Source organism: Rhinopithecus bieti, unplaced genomic scaffold (assembly GCF_001698545.2).
Source record: "Rhinopithecus bieti isolate Rb0 unplaced genomic scaffold, ASM169854v2 scaffold_20206, whole genome shotgun sequence".
NCBI lineage: Eukaryota > Metazoa > Chordata > Mammalia > Primates > Cercopithecidae > Rhinopithecus > Rhinopithecus bieti.
In genome coordinates this window covers 753,854-777,939 of record NW_016810187.1, presented here as the reverse complement: position 1 = coordinate 777,939, position 24,086 = coordinate 753,854, and the positions used below count along the sequence as shown (strand labels likewise).

The window sequence follows — 24,086 nt, the reverse complement described above, 5'->3', positions numbered from 1 at the left end:
TATCTTCTTTAATCACACTACGTGGGTGACCCTCTAATTTATCAGTTCATTAACCTGGCCAATGAACTGGCCAGGACTTACTGGACCTGAATGAATAGGACCTACTGGTAAAGACTAATTTTGCATTGGGCCTATTTGTCACTGTATTCTTACTCAAGGACGAAAAGCTCAAGAGCTTTGACTGTTTCTGAGACATAAGAGGAAAAGGAAAAGCAGAGAAGCAGTTGATAGTTGAAATGAGATATTGGAATGTACTGCAAAAACAGGATAAACTCTTAAATTTGAATTACAATATCTCACATATAAAACTTCCTGTAATGTTCAACTAAGCAAAAGTCACATTAGGCATAATGTCACCAGCATGTTACCAGATGCTCAGGTTTTTTTCTCATCACACTTCAAGGGATTTTATAATGAAAGTGCTTCATTGTTTAACATAGAAGTAAGTAGGAAATCCTATTAGTTTGCCTCTTAGAAATATATAGGATTACTTCATAGAAATATATTTTATAACCAACTCAATCATAACAAACTATTCTACAAAATAAGCGATACCTTTTATACTATATACTACATATACTTCCTTCTCCTTTCCGTGCCCTCCCCCTCGCCGAGATGGAGCTTCACTCTTGTCACCCAGACTGGAGTGCAGTGGTGCAATCTCAGCAGCTCGCTGCAAAGCATTCAAGTGATTCTCCTGTCTCAGCCTCCCAGGTAGTTGGGATTACAGCACCCACCACCACACCCGGCTAATTTTTTGTATTTTCAGTAGAGACAAGGTTTCATCAAGTTAGCCAGGCTGGTCTCAAACTCCTGACCTCAGGTGATCCACTCACCTCAGCCTCCCAAAGTGCTGGGATTACAGGCGTGAGCCACTATGCCCAGCCTACATATACTTTCATTATTATTTTTCACAAACTCTACCTCACTTTAACACATTTCCCAAGTATTACATCAACTAAAAGAAATACAGAAATTCAATCTGATGTTGATCTAAAATTTTGTTTATATAATTCGTAAGTAAAGAAATGAGAATATACTCTTAGCATGAAGTACACACAAGTACCACATGAGGTCTAAAACCAACTTTTTCCTTCCACTCACTTGCTGGGTCACCTGACTTTGATCAGCATTTAAGTGAGTAGGATACCACCTAAGTGAGTAGGACACACACAAGATATCTGAGAATGAATGATCTTACCTGTAACTGCTTTGAAATCCCTGGAATATATCCTCTTAGTAGAAAACAGTTTTAGTGTGTTTCCTTAATTGTTTTTCAAGCTTTTCATTTGTTTCCTGTATCAAATGAGGGGAAAACTCAAGGTTCTTTTTACTTTATTTCTCACCAAATATGACAAAGTTACTCATATCAAAGCTAAAAGTAATATTCTCCCATTCATCACAGCCCTTTAAGAGTCACACATTTGTTGAATTATCCTAAGATGAAATTTCAAAGACAATTTCAACTGTGGTAAAACATTTAGCAAAACTCTCGGAATACTTGTCTATAACAAAAAATGATTTCAGAAGAACATGAGTTTAATTATCATGTATATCACTCAAGTGCAAAGACTCAAAAATATATTGATAATCTGAAAGGTTTTTTTATATACATTTAAAAATAGCTACTCATAATATCATGTAATTTCTATTCCCAGTAAGCATGTTCAGTAAAAATAAAAGTAATATTCATGGAACATCTGTGGCTCCTCTTTGTTTAAAAGCAGCTTAAATAGATATAAGGAGGCAATATTTTAAAATATTGTTTAAAAGAGGAGACCATATGAATACGAACATGTTTCAGATTTCATTTTATTCATGAATTCTTGAATATTTAATTTATCTGAATGTCTTCCCAAGGGAAGTCAGGTGGTATTACCATAATCAAGTAAGGATTTCTCGGTAAGTAATCCCAGCAGGAGAGCTAACAGTCAAGATTTCCTATCTGGTGGTGAAATGGAGAGAGTTAGGGATGTGAACCAGAGATGAAGTTCTGAGCTGAAGCAACCCTGGTGAATATAAATGAGGCCTCCATCTGGGATTTTAGAGTGTATTATTTCCTTCACTACCATGGGTTTATAGTTTAACTCATATCCAACCAGATGTATTTAATTCATATCTAACTAGATGATAGGCTGGTTTTTACTTCTATAATTATTAACAATGATATATACAGCCTAGAATTAATGCAACAAGAAGCTCTGGCATTTGAGTAGAGTTAGTAGTCCATGTGCATTAATGATGTATCCACAAATAATATATTACTATCAGCTTAAGGGCCAGAAAGCATTTTCAACACAAATTGTTATATATGTCTTTAAGAGTCTTTAATGTTTTAATTCTAAAATGGAATATAAGCATATTTGCCTATACATGAATAATCTTCCCATTATAGCCTTTAGATACTGATTCTTCACACACAAAGACACCCCAATAGCCTAAAACAGTCATTCAATTTGGAAATATTTTTTAGCAGAAGTTCTGCCTGCCCACCCAATTAATAACCAATTCACCCCAAAGTGAATCAGAAATAGACTTAGGAGGGAAGAATATTTTATCTGCCAAAGCGATACAATATGCTTTTGTTTACACCTTTTTGTTGATAGTTACCATGCAACACAAGAAGCCACAGCAGCCCCTGCGGAAGTAAGATGAGATTAATTGTATGTGATGAAATGCTGACACTGTATTACATAATATTTCAGTGCTACCATAGATACACCCATTTTAGCTTCAGATGAATAAAACATTTTGTTCCATATTTATAATGATAAGTAGTAAGACGTTTTACAGGGATTCTGTAAGAATGGTATCAAGGTTTTATTGGCAAAGGTCACTAAAAATTGTTATATACAAAGCCATTCTACGTAACTTCGCTATGTTGGTATAGTTGTACTTCTGTGGTTTTAGGTCTTATTCATCCATTTATTCCTTAAAAAAAAAAATTGATCTATGACAATGTAAACATACTTTGCACTGAATAGGATTTTGCCTAAAGTTTATCTTATACAAAGTCTATCTTATGATTACATTAATAAAGTTTCCCAGAGTTGAGGATATTTCAATGTTTCCAGGGTAAAAAATTTGGTAACAGGCCGGGTGCAGTGGCTCACACCTGTAATCCCAGCACTTTGTGAGGCTGAGGCAGGCAGATCACAAGGTCAGGAGATCGAGACGATCCTGGCTAACACAATGAAATCCCGTCTCTACTAAAAATACAAAAAATTAGCTGGGCATTGTGGCGGGCGCCTGCAGTCCCAGCTACTTGGGAGGCTGATGCAGGAGAATGGCGTGAACCCAGGAGGCGGAGCTTGCAGTGAGTTGAGATGGTGCCACCGCACACCAAGCTGGGTGACAGAGCGAGACCTCATCTCAAAAAAAAAAAAAAAAAAAAAATTGATAACATATTTAAGGCACTCATAGACTGAATATTTCATGTCACTGAGGTATATTAATGAGTAATTATTACAGAGAAAAATATAAGTTTCTAAAAAAGGTAAAGAAACAAATTATAAATCTATGTAGAAGTACACTGATACATGATTTTCTTTCTTCAATGAAAAAATACTTATTGAGATTCAACCAAATGCAGAGCACTATGTTAGAAGCTATGTGCAGGAGACAGGCAGTGTCAGGGAGGTTGGAAAATATAAATTGCAATCCTCCAAAATTCCAAAAGAACTTAAAATCTCGAGGAGGAAAAGGTTAAAATGGATGAAAGGTTAGCTCCTAATTTAAGGTAACATTATTTAATAGATAAGAATATGCATTTTAATCTAGGTTTCACCAGTTTAAGATGGTGGCCTACATTTAAATTATTTGAGATGTTTCCTAATCAAACTTAAGATAACAATGGTACCTTTTTCTGATTAGGTTTGAGGATTAAATGAGGAAATAATCTTAGCACAATGCTTGGATTTAGCATTCAGGAAATGTCTATTGTGGTTTGATTCCAAATGAGTAATACATACAAGATGAGAAGAACTTGGAAATGGAGTAGAGGTAGAGGTAGTATACAGCAGAACAAAAGAAACATCAAGCATGGGGAAGGACTTCAATGGGAGCTTGAAAGGCAGTTAGGATATAAATGGGCAAAGATAAACAAGGTAGTACTACAGTCTGTTGGAGAGGAGTAACAGAGGACAGACACAAATGTCATGTTTGCTGAACCAATCTAACTAGAATAGAAGGTGTGAGTTGCAGTTTACTAGGATGTAATATTGTAAACAAGAGTGGAGGCCAAATTGAGGCACTTTGAATAGAAAGGCTAAATGATCTGCACTTCACAGGTTATAGGGAGTAAACTGATTGCTGGTTTTGCATATTAATTGAAAATATTCATGTTCAGAGACTGTCAAAGAAATATAAATAAATAAATAGTCATACTGATGTATAGAATCTAGTTTTGGCACCATACTTTCAAAATAAAATCTAAGATATTAAGGGAAAGAATTGACCCTTTTAGAAGCATGTTTAGATTTTATAAGCCATGCATCATAATTATATCTCTGCATCTTCACATTCCATTTTCAGATAAATATATAGGCTCTTTGACTTTCAATGCAAAAGTTAATAGCTAATCTATTTTTAACTAGGATAGCAAGCATGCTTGGCCTACTGAGTTCTGTAAGTAAAGAAGGATAACACAACAGTAAACAGAAATTACTTAATGAATCAACTGTGCACGTAGTCTTGAAAAAAATGTCTTCAGTGTTACATCACTTCAATTATAAACCAGCAATTCTTCAGATCTCATTAATTAGATAAGCATGTCAAATTGTTTCATAATACTTAACTCAGTGATTTTAGGGCATGTCAAAGATTCTTATGTATGTTATGACTTCTGAAATATTAAAAATTTTTAAATGGAAGTTTCTAGATTTAAAATTATAAAATTCTTAAAAGTTTCAAAGTCAACACAGACTTACATGTACTTCATTTCAAATTTTAAAATAGTTTTGTCTGTGATTAATTAAAAATATTTAACTGAAGTCAACCTGATGAATTAAATAAGACTCATAAGATTCAAATGTATGATAATAACATAAATTACACCTTAGGAGGGCATGGGGACTGAGGGATCCATATATTAATAGCGATGCCTACAGACAAACTGCTTTAACTACTAGGGGAAAAAAATGAATTGCTGACTCTAAGAACCAGAAGAGTATTTGAGGAGAGACGCTTTCCGGCAGAGTTCCCTCAAATCAATTCATTCAGATGACCCAGTCAGTCTACCAGTGATGTCAGCCCTGCTTAAAGATAAAAAAACTTTCCTTGAAGAGGTCCTTTACATCCCTTGTAAGTTGGATTCCTAGGTATTTTATTCTCTTTGAAGCAATTGTGAATGGAAGTTCATTCATGATTTGGCTCTCTGTTTGTCTGTTACGGGTGTATAAGAATGCTAAACCACTGCTCAGTGAAATAAAAGAGGACACAAACAAATGGAAGAACCATACCATTACCCATGGATAGGAAGAATCAATATCAGTGAAAATTGGCCATACTGCCCAAGGTATAATAGATGCAATGACATCCCCATTAAAGCTACCAATGATTTCTTCCAGAATTGGAAAAAACGCTTAAAGTCATATGGAACCCAAAAAAAAGAGCCCGCATTGCCAAGACCAATCCTAATCAAAAGAACAAAGCTGGAGCCATCACGCTACCTGACTTTCCAAACATACTACAAGGCACATAACCAAAAACAGCATGTACTGGACCAAACAAGATACAAATCAATGGACAGAAAGAGCCCTCAGGAAAATACCACACATCTACAACCTATCTGATCTGGCACAAACCGTGACAAAAACCAGAAAGGGGAAAGGATTCCGCGATTAAATAAGTGGTGCTAAAACGGCAGCCATAAGTAGAAAGCTGAAAACTGGATCCCTTTCCTTACCTTATACAAAAATAATTCAAATGATTAGAGACTAAATGTTAGACCTACAACCATAAAAACCCAGAAGAAAACATAGGCAAACATTCAGGACATAGGAATCGGCAGAGGACTTCATGCTAAAACACCAAAAACAACGCAACAGAAGCCAAAAGTGACAAATGGGATCTAATTAAACTAAAGAGCTTCTGCACAGCCAAAAGAAAACTACCATCAGAGTGAACAGGCAACCTACAGAAATGGAGAAAATTTTTGCAATCTACCATCTGACAAAGGGCAATTCCAGAACCTTACAAAAACTCAAACATTACGAAAAAAACAAACAACCCCATCAAAAAGGGGCAAAGATATGACAGACATTTCGCAAAAAAGACATTCATACAGCCAACAAACATGAAAAAATGCTCATCAACACTCGCCATCAAGAAATGCAAACAAAACCACTAATGAGATACATCTCACACCAGTAGATGGCAACATTAAAAAGTCAAGGAAAACAACAGGTGCTGGAGAGGAGTGGAGAAATAGGAACACTTTTACACGTGGTGGGATTGTAAAACTAAGTTACCATTATGGAAACAGAGGCAATCCTCAATGGATCTAGGACTAGATGTAACCATTATGACCAGCCATCCCACCTACGATATACCCAAAGGATATAAATCATGCGCTATAAAGACAACATCCACACAGTTTATTGCAGCACTATTCACAAGCAAAGACTTTGGAATCAACCAAATGGTCCATCTGGGGACAGACTGATAAGAAAATGTGGCACATAACACCATGGGAATATTATGCCAGCCATAAAAAAGGATGAGTTTGTGTCCTTGGTAGGGACATGATGCAGCTGAAACCATCATATCTAGCAAACTATCGCACAAGAACAGAAAACCAAACACCGCATTTCCTCACTCATAGTGGGAAACTAACAATGAGATCACTTGGACTCGGGAAAGGGGAACATCAGCACACATCGGGCCTATCATGGGGAGGGGGAAGGTGGAGGGATTGCATGGTAAGTTATACCTGAATAAGAATGAGAAATTGATGGGTGCTGACGAGTTGAGGGTTGCAGCACACCAACATGCCACAAGTATACATATGAACAAACCTACATGTTATGCCACATGGACCCTGGAACGTAAAGATAAAAGAAAAAAAAAAAAAAACTTTCTTCTTTTTCTTTTGTCTTTTTTTCTTTTTGAGACAGAGTCTCACTCTGTCACCAGGCTGGAGGCATGGCAACCATCTCAGCTCACTGCAACCTCCACCTCCCGGGTTCAAGCAATTCTCCTGCCTCAGCCTCCTAAGTAGCTGGGACTACAGGCACACGCCACCACGCCCGGCTAATTTTTCTATTTTTAGTACACACGGGGTTTTACCATGTTGGCCAGGATGGTCTCGATTTCTTGATCTCGTGATCTGCCCACCTCGGCCTCCCAAAGTGCTGGCATTACCTGCATAAGCCACTGCACCAGGCTGATAAAGGAACTTTATCCCTATCCCACATCAGGCATGATATAAAAGACAATCACCAATTAGGTGCTGACTCATGCACCTTAATAAACAGCTGAAAGATGTGTATAGGAATGACCTCTGTTCCTATTCAGTTCAGTTCTGCAAACATGTACTCAAAATCTAAGGGCAGAAAATAAAGCACTCTGTGAGGTAGTAGCTGCAGACTTCAGCCTGGCTGTCCTAACACAGTGACCTGCTACAACCAACCATGGGAAAAGGAAGGAATTAAGACTAATGCGAAAGGAATTGCTCATCCCTGGAAACTGATTTTAGTTCATCTTTGTCTCGACGGGCAAAATCTCAGTAAATCCCTGGCATGCATTATGCGTGAACAGATGGCACTACATGACAAAAGTTGAGTACCACTGATTTGAAAGGTAGGAAATATTCCATAATTCTCCTGTGTACACAGCAACTGCTGTTCCCAAAAGTCTCTCCACTGGCTCAGGAATATGCTCTTTAATTCAGTAACACAGAAATTTTGCAAGTGGTTTCACAGAATAGCTGTAACCTGGCAGGGGTTACCCCAGTACCCCTAGTCATATGGTAGTTGAAACCATATAAAGTACTGTTCGATTTTTAAACGTCAAGAATGTAATGACAATGTCTTATGATCCATTGTAACATTCAACACAATCCCTAACGTCGAATGTTTCTTGAATAAATAAGTGAAAAATGAAAGAAACTGGGAAAGATAGGACTTACTGGGAATAGTTAGACTAACTAGATCGTGAATTTTACACTGGGTTGGCATCAGGATCTTTTATGCAACTGAAATCTTTCAAAGTAGCTAATGGGTAAAAAGAAAATGTGCAATTGATTGAAGTTTGGAGAAGAGACAGAACAGGAACTCCCAGCCCATCTCCTCCCGTTTCATTTACCTCTATCAATTGTCCCTTGAGGGATCTCCTAAAACCTTCAGCATTTCTCAGAGCACAGGTTAAACAAAATCACACCAAACCAAATTCTATAACTACAAGAATAAAATGTACATGGTTTATCACTGTAATCCTAACACATAGGTACTAGCTTTTTGTAAGTGCTCAATAAACATTTACAGAATAAATGAATGTAGGGTTATGACATTTAGAAAACTATTTGAGGAAAAGGAGCAAATTTATAAAAGATTCAATAGTGAACAATTTATTCATCCCAAGATTCATATAAAATTGTCTTTAAAACTACAAAGATATCAACAAAATAGTCTCAAAACGCATTTGGAGAAATTTTATTTTACTTTAGTAATATGATATTCATTGGGTTGTGAGTCTTTTAAGTATGGAAAATAAATAAATGATTCCTTTTTAGAAGCAGCTATTCTGTTGTGTTCACGTAGACTGAAAATTATGTGTTAGGATTACAGTGATAAACCACGTAAATTTTATTCTTATAGTTATAGAATTTGGTTTGGTGTGGTTTTGTTTAACCTGTGCTCTGAAATGCTGAAGGTTTTAGGAGATCCCTCAAGGGAGGGACAATTGATAGAGGTAAATGAAATCCAGGATTTATCTGCAAACTCATTTATGCTCATAGTTAGCTTGAGATAGAGCATGCATTATTTGTTGTTCTTTTAGAGAGTTTTGTTTCTCTGATCACTGGCTACAGCTGCTTAAATGAATGATTCTTTCCTTAAGTTCCTGATACTGCTTTGTTCCAATTTGACATTTCCCTTGTACTACTCAAAATTAATCTTCACGTTATATGTTACAGGACGTTTTCCCCAACTCAGGGCATTGTACTCATGTTTCACTTAAATGTAGGTATTCTTGTTTCAAGTTTGCTAAAATGCAGAAACTTCCTAGAAGCTCTTCAGTGGCGTTTCTTAATTGGAACAACATATACCGATTCTTGATGACAAAGAACTGTATAATATTTGATGACTTAAATTTTATTGAATATATAAAGCAACTTAACAAAGGAAAACAGTTTCTCACTGAAGACAGAAAATGTTTTCACAGTGAGCTACCCAACCAAAATCCTTTCTCAGCAGAGCCTTTTGGATGTTTTTATTTACTTGATAATAGAATGTTATAAATAATGCAAAGTGATTCCAAAAGTTTAATTGAATTTATGTATATGAAAGTTTACCATATAGGACCAATATTGTTCATAATTTAACTTTGATAAAGTTTATTGAAAACATTAGGCCAGGTGCAGCGGCTCATGCTTGCAATCTCACTGCTTCCTGAGGTTGAGGTAGGAGGATTGCTTGAGGTCAGGACTGCAAGACCAGCCTGGGCAACAGTGAGATAGTGAGACCTTATCGCAAAAAAAGAAAAAACAAAATTAGCCAAGCTTGGCAGCACATACCTGTAGTCCTAGCTATTTAGGAGGCTGACGTGGAGGATCCCAAGCCCAGGAGTTGGAGGTTATGTTAGCTAGGATTGCACCACTGCATTCCATCCTGGGTAGCAGAGCGAGATCATGTCACCCCACAAAAAAAAAAAAAAAAAAAAAAAAAAAAAAAAAAAGTTTAATACTTTTGAGTCCCAGTGGCAGGTAGAAAGAAATGAATTCTATTAGAGAATATCTCACTTGTGACTCAAGACTTTTTTTATAAGTCATATTAGCTTTTACTGTGATTTCAGCAATTTCATGCAAGAGAACATGTAAGCCATGGACTTAGGTCTATAGTCTGGTCATAGTTCCAAAAACGTAAGGATATTCCTAGGATTGATGCACTCATTTCAAAAAGTGAAAGTCTAGGAATTTAAAGTTTCATTTTCCTTTCTTCCATCAAAGATGGGTACCTGATCATTCAGACAGCTTCTAGCTCAAGAAATATGCCTGCAAAAAACTGAAGATAATTGACACTCAGAAACTTCGAATCATCTTTGAAACGGTGGCTTTGTTTTCACTGGAAACTGTTGAATTTTTCTAAAATCTTTTGTTCCATTGGAGGTAGAACATTCAAGTGATGAAAGAAAATTCAGCTTTCTAGTAGCTCCTAGTCAATACATACACCTAGTATCAGCCTGAATTACCTGAATTTCTTTCAGCAAATTAGTTCTGTTTTTTTTTTTCTCTGTTGTTTAAAGTTCAGTATGTTCAGATTTTTGGTCACATTAATATGAAGTACTATTTAGGAACCACTCATATCCATCAAATTGGCTCTCTCAAAATCCTTTGGAAAAAAAAAAAAAATGACTTGTGTTTCACGTGTCGCATGAAGACACCACCAAACAGGCTTTGTGTGAGCAACATGGCTGTTTATTTCACCTAGGTGCAGGCGGGCTGAGTCCAAAAAAGGGGTCAGCAAAGGGTGGTGGGATTATTATTGGTTGTTATAGGTTTTGGGATAGGTGGTGGAGTTAAGAACAATGTTTTGAGGGCAGGGGGTGAATCTCACAAAGTGCATTCTCAAGGGTGGAGAGAATTATAAAGAAACTTCTTAAGGGTGGGAGAGATTACAAAGTACATTAATCAGTTAGGGTGGGGCAGAAACAAATCATAATGGTAGAATGTCATCAGTTAAGGCTATTTTCACTTCTGTGGATCTTCAGTTGCTTCAGGCCATCTGGATGTATACGTGCAGGGCACTGGGGATATGATGGTTTAGCTTGGGCTCAGAGGCCTGACATTCCTGCCTTCTTATATGAATAAGAAAAAATAAAACAAAATACTGGTAAAGTGTCAGGGCAGTGAAATTTTTTGGGGGTGGTATGGAGAGATAATGGGCTATGTTTCTCAGGGCTGCTTTGAGCAGGGGGCAGTGTGGGAACCTACAGTGGGAGAGATTTAACTGAAAAAAGATTTTGGGGTAAAGGGTGATATTGTGGGGTTGTTAGAAGGAGCATTTGTCATATAGAATTATTGGTGATGGCCTGGATATGGTTTTGTATGAAGTGAGAAACTAAACGAAAGACACAAGGTCCAAATAAGAGAAGGAGAAAACAGGTATTAAAGGACTAAGAATTGGGAGTACCCAGGACTTCCAATTACAGAGTGTCAGAGGGAGTTCAGTGTAATTATTTGCTTGGTTGGTGAGTTTTTGGGCTCTATCCTTGAGTTTTTTTATGTTGTCATATACTAGGCCAAATTGATTTAGGTAAAAACAACATTCTTTGTTTAAAAATATTCAGAGTCCCACTTTTTTTTGTTCTTTTTTTTAGCAGGGAGTAAGTCAGGGCCTCCTTGAATTTGGAGGAAAGAGAAATGCAAAGCCAGTAATTGTTTGTTAAAGAAGGATTAGAAATGGCTAGGAGAGAGTGAGATTGATAGGGTGGTGGAGATAGCTGGGGAGAGGTAGAGGGCGGCATAAGAATGGGAACGAGAATAAGAGTAAGTATAAAGGTAAACAATAGGACTTCATCAGGGTGAAAGTATTGGAGTGTACTTTGTCACTGAAGATCTTCTATCCACTTAAAGAGAGACTTAAGGGTGGCAGTTTGAGGTAAAACCAGGAACCACTAAATACTAAAAGCCTGAGAAACTGCTTGGGTGATTTGACTAATAAAGGCCGGTCCATTATCGGACTGTATAGAGGTGGGAAGGCCAAACACAGGAATTATGTCTGACAGAAGAGAAGAAATGACCACGGTGGCCTTCTCAGACCCTGTGGAAAAGGCCTCTACCTATCCAGTGAAAGTGTCTACCCAGACCAAGAGGTATTTTAGTTTCCTGACTTGAGGCATGTGAGTAAAGTCAATTTGCCAGTCCTGGGCAGGGGCAAATCCCCGAGCTTGATGTGTAGGGAAGGGAGGGGACCTGAACAATCCTTGAGGAGTAGTAGAATAGCAGATGGAACAACTGAGAAGTGATTTCCTTGACGATAATTTCCACGATGGAAAGGAAATGAGAGGTTCTAAGAGATGGGCTAGCAGCTTGTAACCAATGTGGAAGAGGGTGGAAGAGGTTATGAAATAACGATAGAATAGAACGGGCCTGTGAGGCTGGAAGGAGGTATTTTCCTTGGTACAAGAACCATTTGCCTTGTGTGGGAACAGATTGATAGGTGGAAGTTTCAGTGGGGGAGTAGGTGGGAGTGACCAGATGAGAAGGAGAAACACTGCTGTGAGGGATAGAAGTTGAAACGCTAGCTGCTTTTGTAGCTACCTTATCAGCATAAGCATTGTCCTGAGCGATGGGATCTGATGCCTTTTGATGGCCTTTGCAGTGAATGACTCCAGCTTTCTTTAGAAGTGGCCTTGAGAAGAGTTTTTATTAAAGAGGCATTAATGATGGAGGACCCTTGTGTAGTGAGGAAACCTTTCAGCTCATAAAACAGAATGGTGGTGCAGGATATGGGGTCAGTATAAATATTGACGCATAGTCCTTTTTCAAGAGTGAGGGCCTGAATTAAGGCTAATGAGTTCGGCTTGCTGAGAGGTAGTGGAGAGGGGCAGAGCAGTAGCCTCAATGATAGATGTGGAAGATACTATAGCATAGCCTGCCTTTGCTGATGTGTGGCAATTAGGCCTGGTGGAACTGCCATCAATAAACCAAGTGTGATCAGGGTGAAGAACAGGAAAGAAGGAAATATGGGGAAATGGAGTGAATGTCAGGTGGATCAGAGGGATACAGTCATGGGGGTGAGGTGTGGGAGGCTGGATTGAAGTCCGGGCCAGAACAATGGTAATTGTGGGAGACTCAACAAAGAGTGAGTACAGCTGAAGGAGCCGGGGAGCAGAAAGTATATGTGTCAGGTGTGAGGAAGAAAATAGATTTTGGAAATTATGAGAACCATAGAGAGTGAGTTGAGCATAGTTTGTGATTTTGAGGGCCTCTAAAACTATTAGGGCGGCAGCAGCCACTGCACGGAGACATGATGGCCAGCCTAAAATAGTAAGGTCAAGTTGTTTGGACAAAAAGGCTACAGGGTGCAGTCCCGGTCCGTGTGTAAGAATTCAGACTGCACAGCTCTGCACTTCAGCTATGTGTAATGAAAAGGGTTGGGATGAGTCAGGGAGAGCTAGTATTGGGGCAGTCTTTAAAGCTGTCTTCATGGAAAGGAAAGAGGAGTCGGGAAAGGATTTAGGACCGATGGGGTCAGCTAGGTTTCCTTTTGTGAGTTTATGTAATGGTTTTTTAGGATGGCAAAACAAGGTATCCAAAGGAGAAGTATCCAACCATGCCTCGGAAGGAAAGGAGTTGTTGTTTTATAGAAGGGATTGGGGTTTGGGAGATTGGCCGGACATGATTAGCAGGGAGAGCACGTGTGTTTTCATGAGAATTATGCCGAGATAGGTAACAGATGAGGAAGAAATTTGGGCTTGACTGAAGTAATAGGGGCTGTCTGTGAAGCCTTGTGGCAGTACAGCCCAGGTAATTTGCTGAGTCTGACGGGTGTCAGGGTCAGTCCAAGTGAAAGTGAAGAGAGGCTGGGATGAAGGGTGCAAAGCAATAGTAAAGAAAGCACGTTTGAAATCCAGAACAGAATAATGGGTTGTGGTGGGAGGTATTTGGGACAGGAGAGTATGTGGGTTTGGCACCACGGGGTGGATAGGCAAAACAATTTGGTTGATAAGGCACAGATCCTGAACTAACCTGTAAGACTTGTCCGGTTTTTGGACGGGTAAAATGAGGCAATCGTAAAGAGAGTTTATAGACTTTAAAAGGCCATGCTGTAATAGGAGAGTCATAACAGGCTTTAATCCTTTTAAAGCGTGCTCCGGGGTGGGATATTGGCATTGAGCAGGGTAAGGGTGATGAAGTTTTAATGGGATGGTAAGGGGTGCATCATTTGTTGCCAAGGAGGGAGTAGAGGTATCCTATACTTGTGGATTAAGGTGGGGAGATACAGGACAGGATGCAAAGGAGGTTTTGAACTGGGGGAAAAGACGGCGATGAGGTGTGGCTGTAGCCCAGGAATAGTCAGGGAAGCAGGTAATTTAGTTTAAATGTCTCGACCTAATAAGGGAGCTAGGCAGGTGGGGATAACTGGAAAGCAGTGTGTAAAAGAGTATTGTCCAAGTTGGCACCAGAGTTGGGGAGTTTTAAGAGGTGTAGAAGCCTGGCCATCAATACCCACAACAGTTATAGAGGCAAGGAAACAGGCCCTTGAAAAGAAGGTAATGTGGAGTTGGTAGCCTCTGTATCGATTAAGAAGGGTAGGGACTTACCCTCCACTGTAAGAGTTACCTAAAGCATCTGTGATGGTCCAGGAGGCTTCCGAGGCGATGGGGCAGCGTCAGTCTTCAGCTGCTAAGTCGAGAAGATCTGCGAAGGAGTCAGTCAGAGAGTCTTGGGCCAGAGTTCCAGGGGCTCTGGGAGTGGCTGCCAGGTGAGTTGGACAGTCTGATTTCCACTGGGGTCCTGCACAGATGGGACACGGCTTAGGAGGAATCCCGGGCTGCAGGCATTCCTTGGCCCAGTGACCAGATTTCCGGCACTTGCAGCAAGCTCCTGGGGGAGGCAGTCCTGGAGGAACACCTGGCCGCTGCGGTTCAGGCGTTTGGATGTTCTTGTGTGCTGGAGATGTGGCTGGGGTTTCTCTCACAGTGGAGGCAAGTAATTGCAACTCGGAAATACGGTGTCTCTACTCTATTATTGTACACCTTGAAGGCAAGGTTAATTGAGTCCTGTTGTGGGGTTTGAGGACCGGAATCTAATTTTTGGAGCTTTTTCTAATGCCAGGAGAGGATTGGGTAATAAAATGCATATTGAAAATAAGACGGCCTTCAGGGCCCTCTGAGTCTAGGGCGGTAAAGTGTCTAAGGGTTGTCGCTAAGCAGGCCATGAACGGGGCTGGGTTCTTTACCTTGGGTAGTTTCTTTAAGTTCATCATAATTAACAGCTTTGTAAGCTGCCTTTTTAAGCCCTTCAACTAGGCAGGAAACTGTGTAATCTCGCCTAGCTATACCTGGGGAATCGGCCAGATAGTTCTACTGGAGATCTTCTCGGGGAACTGCTCTAATGCCTTCCTGGAGGTCGCTCATGAAGCCGGTGGTTATCAGCGTGAGATTGGGCTAGAGAAAAAACTCTTTCTCGTTCATCTGTGGAGAGGGTAGAAGTTAGGATGACATTTAAGTCACTCCAGGTTAAATTGTAGGACAGAGTCAGATATTGGAAGTCCTGTATATATTTAGTGGGGTCTGATGAGAAAGAGCCTAAACACTGACTGATTTGGGAGAGGTCTGATAGAGAAAAAGGCAAATATATCTTGACTATGCCTTGAGCTCCAGCCACCTCTTCAAGAGGAAATTGCTGGACAAGTGGGGGAGTGCTAGTTATAGAATGAATCTGTAAGCCAGGCCAGGTGTGAGGAGGGGAGATGATAGAAAGATTTATAGGGTTGGGGAGCACAGGCTGAGGAAGAATTGGGACCTCGCTTGGCCTGGCGAGGGAGCAGCCTGGGGAGAAGGGGAGAGGTCAGATGAGTCCATAGAAAAGAAGGATTCAAAGGACTCAGAGCTTGGGGTGGAGACTGAAGGAACAGATAGGAGAGAAAGAAGAAAGATTTGGGATGAGTCTCACCGGGAGCAGAGACTAGGGAGGGACCAATGTGTAAAAGAATGCCTGGACGTCAGGCACTTCAGACTATTTGCCCATTTTCGACAAAAATTATCTAGATCTTGTAGGATAGACAAATCGAAACTGCCATTCTCTGGCCACTTGGAACTACTGTCGAGTCTGTTCTGGGGCCAAGCAGTATTGCAGAAGAAAATAAACGCTTAGATTTTAGGTCAGGCGAGAGTTGAAGAGGTTTTAAGTTCTTGAAAATACAGGCTAAGGGATAAGAAGGAGGAATGGAGGGTGGAAGGTTGCCCATAGTGAAGGAGGCAAGTTTAAAGGGAAGGGTAGAGACACGGAGAAGGGGGTGGGGAGCAGCCAAAGCAGGCATCCCCGCAATTGACTTGCCACCAAGGGAACATGGGTGAATGATCAAGGCAGGCACCCCATGGAGATCAGACACCAATGGAACGTGGGTGAATAATCAGGCAGGCATCCCCGCAATGATTAAACACCAAGGGAAGGCTGCCTTCCTGAGTCCATGACCAGAGCCGGAGTTTTGGGTCCAAGTATAAAATATGTCTCCTTTCTCTCTACTAGAAAATGAAAGGAATTGAAATTAAGAGAAGGGAGAGATTGAAGTGTGGCACCCAGATTGAAAGGAGAAAGAGGCTGAGGGATAGTGAGAGGTTGGAGAAGAGAGTGCAGTTGATCTGCACCATCTTGTCTGCTTCTTACTGTATACGTGGCTAAAAAGAGAAGGGAAGATGGAGCCGCCGTCTTGAACATGTCTAGTCCTTAGTTTCTGCCTGGCATTCACCTGTGAAAGCTCCCAGCTTGCTTGTCTTATGTCTACAGCCTGACTTTACATGCTGCTCTTTGTTAGAAAATGATTTTGAGCTGCTTTTCATTAAAAAGGAACGCCTTATGGAGGACTCCCATACCCTTACTATCTGCCTAAGTGATTTCTTCTTAACTCCTATATCAACACTAGGTACCACTGAACTTAAGAAAGTTTATATACATTTTGATTATTTTCAATTGCTTGGAAATCTCTGCATAGTTACCATCTTCTTCCTGCTTCCTTTGTCCTGAATGTGGTAATGCCTATTGCTGCAAACCTCTTCAACACCTATTCAGCTAAGTAGAGCTTGGTCTGCCACCTGTAGTACTCTTGAGACTTGAGGCTGCTCTGCTGTAGGGCTGAGGTCAGAGTCTGAATGCTGGGCAGGCTACCAGGAACCATTTTGTCTGCCTTTTCAGAAAATAAGCATTGACTTTCTGAGCTCACTTGAATTTCAATATAGACTTGTAATAGAAAACCCTTTTTGCCCAAGGGTTGTGTCCTAAATCATACCTCAGGTCTTTTCTTCTTGTATTCTCAAAAGAGAAAAAGAATAAAACCCAAGTAAGCTGGAAGCCTCCCCTGGTGACAAAGCTTTAGCTTTCTCTTCTCCCTTTAATTTTGAAATTGGAATCTATTTTGAAAACAAGTTTGTGCCGAAAGCTAATGATTATGTTTTACTCTAATATTGAGATTTGTAGTAACATTCTGATGACTAGTATTAATGACTTTCTTTTCTTAAAAAAAAAGCCCTAATTCACCCTGCACAATTTAAAACAATGATTTACATATAGTAAAACAAATTTTAAGAAGACATACACAATTATTTCTTCACAGAATGTTAACATTTTAAACCTAGTCAGTTTGTATGATAAGCCTCTCTCAAGCACTTTCTTTTGAGCAAGATAAATGTGCCTTTATAGAAAAATTTCTCCATTGGAAGCTTTAACAATATTTTCCGAATGGTTTTCCTAATCATCAGTTTAATTTTATGGACTGGCCTTTTATGGGACATTGCCAGACACCATTAGAGTTTTCAACAAATTACACTGAATTCATCTTAAAGCTGAAGTCAGGGAGTCAATAATCTTTTTTCTTTTACTAGACTCTCTCTTCTGGAGAAGTTTTAGATGCATAGCAAAATTGCATTGAAGGTACAGAGATTTCCCATATACACCCTGCCTCCACAGCCTTCCCCTTCATTTGGTACAAGTAATGAACCTACACTGACACATCATTACCACTCAGAGTCCATAGCTAACATTAGGGCTTATTCTTGGTGTTGTACATTCTGTGAGTTTAAATACATGCATAATGATATGTATCTACCTTTACAGCTTCATACAGAGTATTTTCACTGCCCTAAGAATCCTCTGTGCCCTGCCTAGTCTTTCCTGCTTCACCCCTAACCCTTAGAAATCACTGATCTTTTTACTGTCTCCGTATATTTGTCCTTTCCAGAATGTTATATTGTAGTTGGAATCATACAGTGTGTAGCCTTTTCAGATTAGCTTCCCTCACTTAGTAACATGAATTTAAGTTTTCTCCGTGTCTTTTCATGGCTTGACAGTTCTTTTCGTTTTAGCAATGAATAATATTCCATTGTCTGGATGTAGCACAGCTTATTTATCCATTCACCTACTGAATGACATCTTGCTTGCTTCCAAGTTTTGGCAATTATGAAAAGAGGTACCACAAACACCCATGTGCAGATTTTGGTGTGGACACACATTTTCAGCTTTTTGGGGTAAATACCAAGGAGCAATGATTGTGGGTTTTATGGTAAGGGTGTGTTTAGTTTTGTAGGAAACTGTCCAACTCGTAATAGAAAACCCTTTTCCAAAGTGACTATACCATTTTGCAGCAGTGAATAAGAGTTCTTGTTTCTCCACATCCTCTCCAGCATTTGGTGTTGTCAGCGTTCTGGATTTCAGCCACTGTAACAGGTGTGTAAAGGTAACTCATTGTTGTTCTAATTTGAATTCCCCTGATGACATATGATGTGAAGCATCTTTTCACATGCTTACTTGCCATCTGTATATCTTCTTTAGTGGGGTATCTGTTAAGGTCTTTGGACCATTCGTTAGTTGGGTTGTTAGTTTTCTTGTTGTTGAGTTTTAAAGGTTCTCTGTGTTTTGGATAACAGTCTTTTATCAGATATATCTTTTGCAAATATTTTCTCCCAGCCTGTGGCTTGTCTTTTCATTCCCTTGATATTGTCTCTCACAGAGAAGAGGTTTTTCATTTTAATGAATTTCAGTTTTATCAATTCTTTCTTTCATGGATTATGTCTTTGGTGTTATAGATAAGAAGTCATCACTATATCCAAGGTCATCTAGATTTTCTCCTACATTATATTCTAGGAGTTTATAGTTTTGCATTTTACATTTAGGTCTGTAATCCATTTTGATTTCATGTTTGTGTAAGGTATGTGTCTAGACTCACTTGTTTAATGTGGCTGTCCAGTTGTTTGCTCACCATTTGTGGAAAAGACTAACTTTGCTCCATCGTATTGCCTTTGCTCTTGTGTGAAAGATCGGTTGGCTTTATTTACGTAAGTCTATTTCTGGGATCTCCATTCTGCTGCATTGGTCTATTTGCCTATTCTTTTGTCACTATCACATTGTCTTGATTGTTGTATCTTTACAGTAAATCTTAAAGTCAGGTAGTGTGAGACTTTCAACTTTCTTCTTCTCCCTCAATATTGTGTTGATATTCTGGGTCTTTTGCCTCTCCAAATAAACTTTAGAATAACTTGCTGGGATTGTGATTTAAAGTGAACTGAATTTATGGATCAAAGTTAGGGAGAACTGACATGTTGATGGTATTAAGTCTTCCTATCCAAGAACAAGGAATGGTGTTCCATTTATTTAGTTCCTCTTTAATTTTTTTCATCATATTTTTAGTTTTCCTCATATAGATTTTGTGCATTTTTTTAGATTTAGATATATACCTAAGTATTTTTTAGATGCTATTTTAAATGATATTGCATTTTTATTTCAACCTCCACTTACTAATTGCTGGTAAGTAGGAAAGCAGTTAACTTTCATATATTAACATTGTATCCCACAACCTTGCTGTAATCCCTTGTTAGTTCCAGGAGGATTTTTGTTGATTCTTTTGAATTTTCCTCATAGACAATCATATCATCTTCAAACAAATAGTTTTATTTCTTCCTTCCCAGTAAGTATACTTTTATTTCATTTTCTTTTCTAATTTCATTAGGATTTCTAGTATGATGCTGAAAAGGAGTGTTAAGAGGGGACATCCTTGTTTAGTTCCTGGTCTTAGTGGTCAGCCTTTTAGTTTCTCACTATTAAGTATGATTTTAGTTGTAGAGTTTTTTGTAAATATTCTTTATGTATCAAATTGAGGAAGTTCCCCTCGATTTCTAACTTAACTGAGAGTTTTTATCATGAAAGGGTGTTGGATTTCGTCAAGTGCTTTTTTGGTATCTATTGATATTATTATGCCATTTTTCTTCTTTGGCCTGCTGATGTGATGAATTACATAAACTGATTTTTAAATGCTGAACCAGTTTTTCATACTTTGAATAAATCCCACTGGGTCATGGTATATAATTTTTTATACATTGTTGGATTTGACTTGCTAATATTTTATTGACGCAATGATTTTTCTGCATAAATATATTAGTTTCATCAAAGGGGAACTTTTAAGATAATTTAAATTCACTTATTTCCTAACATGCAGCATATTCAAATATCTATGAAAAGCTATTTATATCATTTTTTATTTTCTCTCAGCTACTGATTTTTTGAATAGGAAATAATATGAGTTATTCATGAATTAAAAATTAATATTAGGTAATATTTACTGAGTCCTTACTATGCCATGCACTATGTTAAATTAATTCATTTAATCCTTAAAAGAACACTATATGTATGCATTACTATCACTAGACCTTGTTCTACAGATGAGGCTCAGAGAGGTTAAGTAACTCACCCAAGGTTATACAGAGCCAGTCATTTGCATCCAGGCAGTATAGTCCCAGAGAGCCTACATTTAACTCTATGATTTACAGTTCAACAAAATCATCCACCACTCATTCACGACTCAACAAGATAGTTTCCTGACAGATAAATCAAATAAGAAATTTGAAAGGCACAAAGTATCCATGTGTTGCTTTCATCTTTTCATTAGCATTTCAAATTATTTCCTGGATGACCCTCATGTACCAGACACTGTTTTAGCAACTGACAAGATTCCTGTCCTAACTTCTTTCTAGTAGGACCAGGAAATAGAATGGTCAGGAAAGATTTCTTTGAGGAAATAGCATTTGAGCTGAGGGAAAAAAATTGTCTTTGGAAGACTATTGGAAGAAACTAGCTATGCAAAGAGCAGAGAGATTATGATTTGTGCAAAGGAAATATAGTTATGAAGTCCTTGAGACAGGAATGCACTTAATTTGTACAAAATACTGAAAGAAAAAAAAAAAGATGACCTGTATGGCTAAAATCTAGTAAACGACGTGTATGTGGGACATGCTGAAGTTAGCAGGCAGAAAAGCAAGCTCAGACATGGCCATGTGGGCAAAGTACAGATTTTATTCTAAGCACAATGGGAAACCACTGGAGGGCAATAAACAAACAGGGTGACATGGACCACTCTGCCTTGTTTGTGGCTTGTAGCACAGCCACAAGTAGAAGCACAGAGATCAGTTAGGAGTTTATGGTAATCTAAGTGGAGTGTTTTGAGTCATGGTAATATAAGTGAGAATGAAAAGAAGGAAGAGTTTTTGAGAAATAATTTGAATGTATATTGACGGGTGTTTTGGCTAAAGCAACTGAATGAATGGTAGTAACATTTGCTGAGATTGAGGAGCTTCAGAACGAGATGGGAGAGGAGGCAGAAAGGCTGGAGGATGAGAAAAACAGATGAAAGAATTCTGTTTTGGATGTGCTTAGTTGGAAATGTTTAATTCATATCCAAATAGAAATGATTTATATCAAGTATTTCTTAGTCTTTGACCTTGAAGACAAGGCCTGGTGCCCACTGCAATGCGTGAGCTCTAACTATATTTCTAGCTCTAGTACAGATCCAATGTATACTTAAACACAAGTGATAAAGTTGATAGAAATTTAGTCTCAGTAGAGCATTGCTGTTTCAAGACTTATAATTATTTGAAAGCTCTTTAGATGATGTGGAAGGCTGAAATGTTTACATAAATTAAAAGAACTAATCCTCTGTATGTTCTAATCACTACCTGGAGAGGGCCTTTAGAGCTGCCCAGCAATGATATCGTATTCTCCTAATTATTCACTCTGCTACTCTCCTAACTGCTTTTCTCTTTTCAATTTTTTTTTTTTCCTGAAACAGAGTCTTTCTCTGTCGCCCAGGCTGGAGTACAGTGGTGCAATCTCAGCTCACTGCAACCTCCGTCACCTAGGTTCAAGCAATTCTCCTGCCTCAGCCTCCCAAATAGCTGGGATTACAGGCATGTGCCACCACACCTGGCTAATTTTTGTTTCAGTAGAGACGAGGTTTCACCATGTTGGCCAGGCTGGTCTAGAACTCCTGACCTCGTGATCTGCCTGCCTCGGCCTCCCAAAGGTCTGGGATTGCAGGCGTGAGCCACTGCACCCAGCCCTCTTTTCAAATTTCTAACAGCTCTTTCTCACTCTTACTCTTAGATGATTCTCTTAAAAGAGAATGTCCCCCACCACAACAATCCACCTAATTCTGTCTGTGCCCATATTGCCTTCTTTCTCTCCAGTTAAAAATCTAGAAATGTCTCTATTCCTAGCAGAACTAAATGAGATCCCCCTCCTCTGTGGCTGCCCAAGGACTTTTCCCAGCATTTCTCCATTTCCTGTCCTCTATCACTGATCCTTCCTTTCATGCTGGATATGTATATCCTATCATACTAGAATTGTAGATCACAACATTAAAAGCATGCTGTCTGGAGCCATACTGCCTGGATGCAAAAACATTTGAAATGTTTTTATCCGCTCACCAATATTGCTATTTTCACAGCCAAAAACAAAACAAAAAAGTTTCCTGCCCCTTTTACTGCCTGCTACAGCCCCATTTCTTTGCTCTGTTTGCAGCAAACTCCTAAAATGTATATTCAACATCTCCAATTCTTTTTCCTTTCACCTCTCATTGTCTTAAATACACTCCAAATTTTGTCCCTACCACTTCTTTATAGATTCCTCTTTTGGTCTCCAATGTCTTATCCTCAGAATGCTTCTTTTCTACCTGCACTCAGTCTCTTAGTGATGGCTTTGATTACTATCTATATGCTGTCAACTCCCAAATATTTATCTCTCTACCAACCTCTTTCTAAACTTATCCAGCTGCCTACTTAACCTTTTCATTTGGGTGTCTTATAGACATCTTACACCTAATATAGCCAACACTGAGCACCAACCCCAAACATTGATTCCCAGCCTCAAACCATTACCTCTATGAATGGCAACTTTATCCTTCCAGTTGCTCAAGTCAAAAAACTGGTATCATTCTTGATATCTATATCTGTCTTACACACAACACTCAACCCACTCTTGTCTTCCTCTGATAGCTGAGGCCTAGAGAAGCTAACTGACTTGCCCACAGTTCCTCAGCTAGCAAGTTACTGCCAAGATTCATTCCAGTGGTAAAGTTCTCTCCAGTGCTAAAGTCTGTGTCAACTAGTGAACAACTCACCTTCAGTCTAGCTTGGACGCTAGCCTAAAAATGAGTCATCCAGCCAATCATAAAAATAGAAAAGAAACAGGTATAGTGTTTATATATTCCAAAGAGTCTCTGAAGTGACTGAATTGTAACTTTAAACTAATATATGGCCTCTCATATATTACATTTGCACAGCTGGCAAAAGAAATATGTTCTGCAATTTGTGAACACACTGACAGGACAATTTATCAAAGATTTAGTAGGGGCTTCTTTTCCTTCCCGACTTCAGATAAAATTATCAGGCACAAAACCTTCTGTATCACATTGTCTAGACTTCAGATGAGCAGATTTCCCAGAGCTCTTACCAGAAGTGACTGTCAAAGATATCCTCTGATCTTTCTTACTCTGCCCATCTGTTTTCACTTGACTTTCCAAATTTGGCAATTGTCAGCAGATTTATGAAGTTGTGGGAAGACACCAATGACCCATCTCATCTTCCTTCCCTCTGTAATTCTCAAACGCAAGCAATATCAGCTTGTCTCAAAGATGTTATCTGTCCAAATTGTTTTGATTCTTTGCCCTCAGTGTTTTTGTTACACATATTTTACATGATGTCAGAACATAACATTCAGAAAAAAAACAGCTTAGGGAATCCACAAAGTTCACTGAGCATAAACATGGTTTACTAGCATCATACTAGGTCAATTCCTTTAAAAGAGGCTACCTAGAATATTTAGTGGCCTCTCTAAAGTTTTTTTTTTTTTTTTTTTTTTTTTTTTTTTTTTTTTTTTTTTT

The 24,086-nt window shown here is 38.8% G+C and overlaps 1 long non-coding RNA gene across 1 annotated transcript in view; it reads right to left on the bottom strand.

Moving 5' to 3' along the window:
- LOC108541877 (uncharacterized) overlaps positions 1-24,086 on the bottom strand; it is a 34,405-nt gene that overhangs the window by 6,361 nt on the left and 3,958 nt on the right. The window contains exon 3 of the long non-coding RNA XR_001889096.1: positions 1,202-1,296. This is a non-coding gene — a long non-coding RNA (uncharacterized LOC108541877). The remainder of the gene's footprint in view (positions 1-1,201; positions 1,297-24,086) is intronic.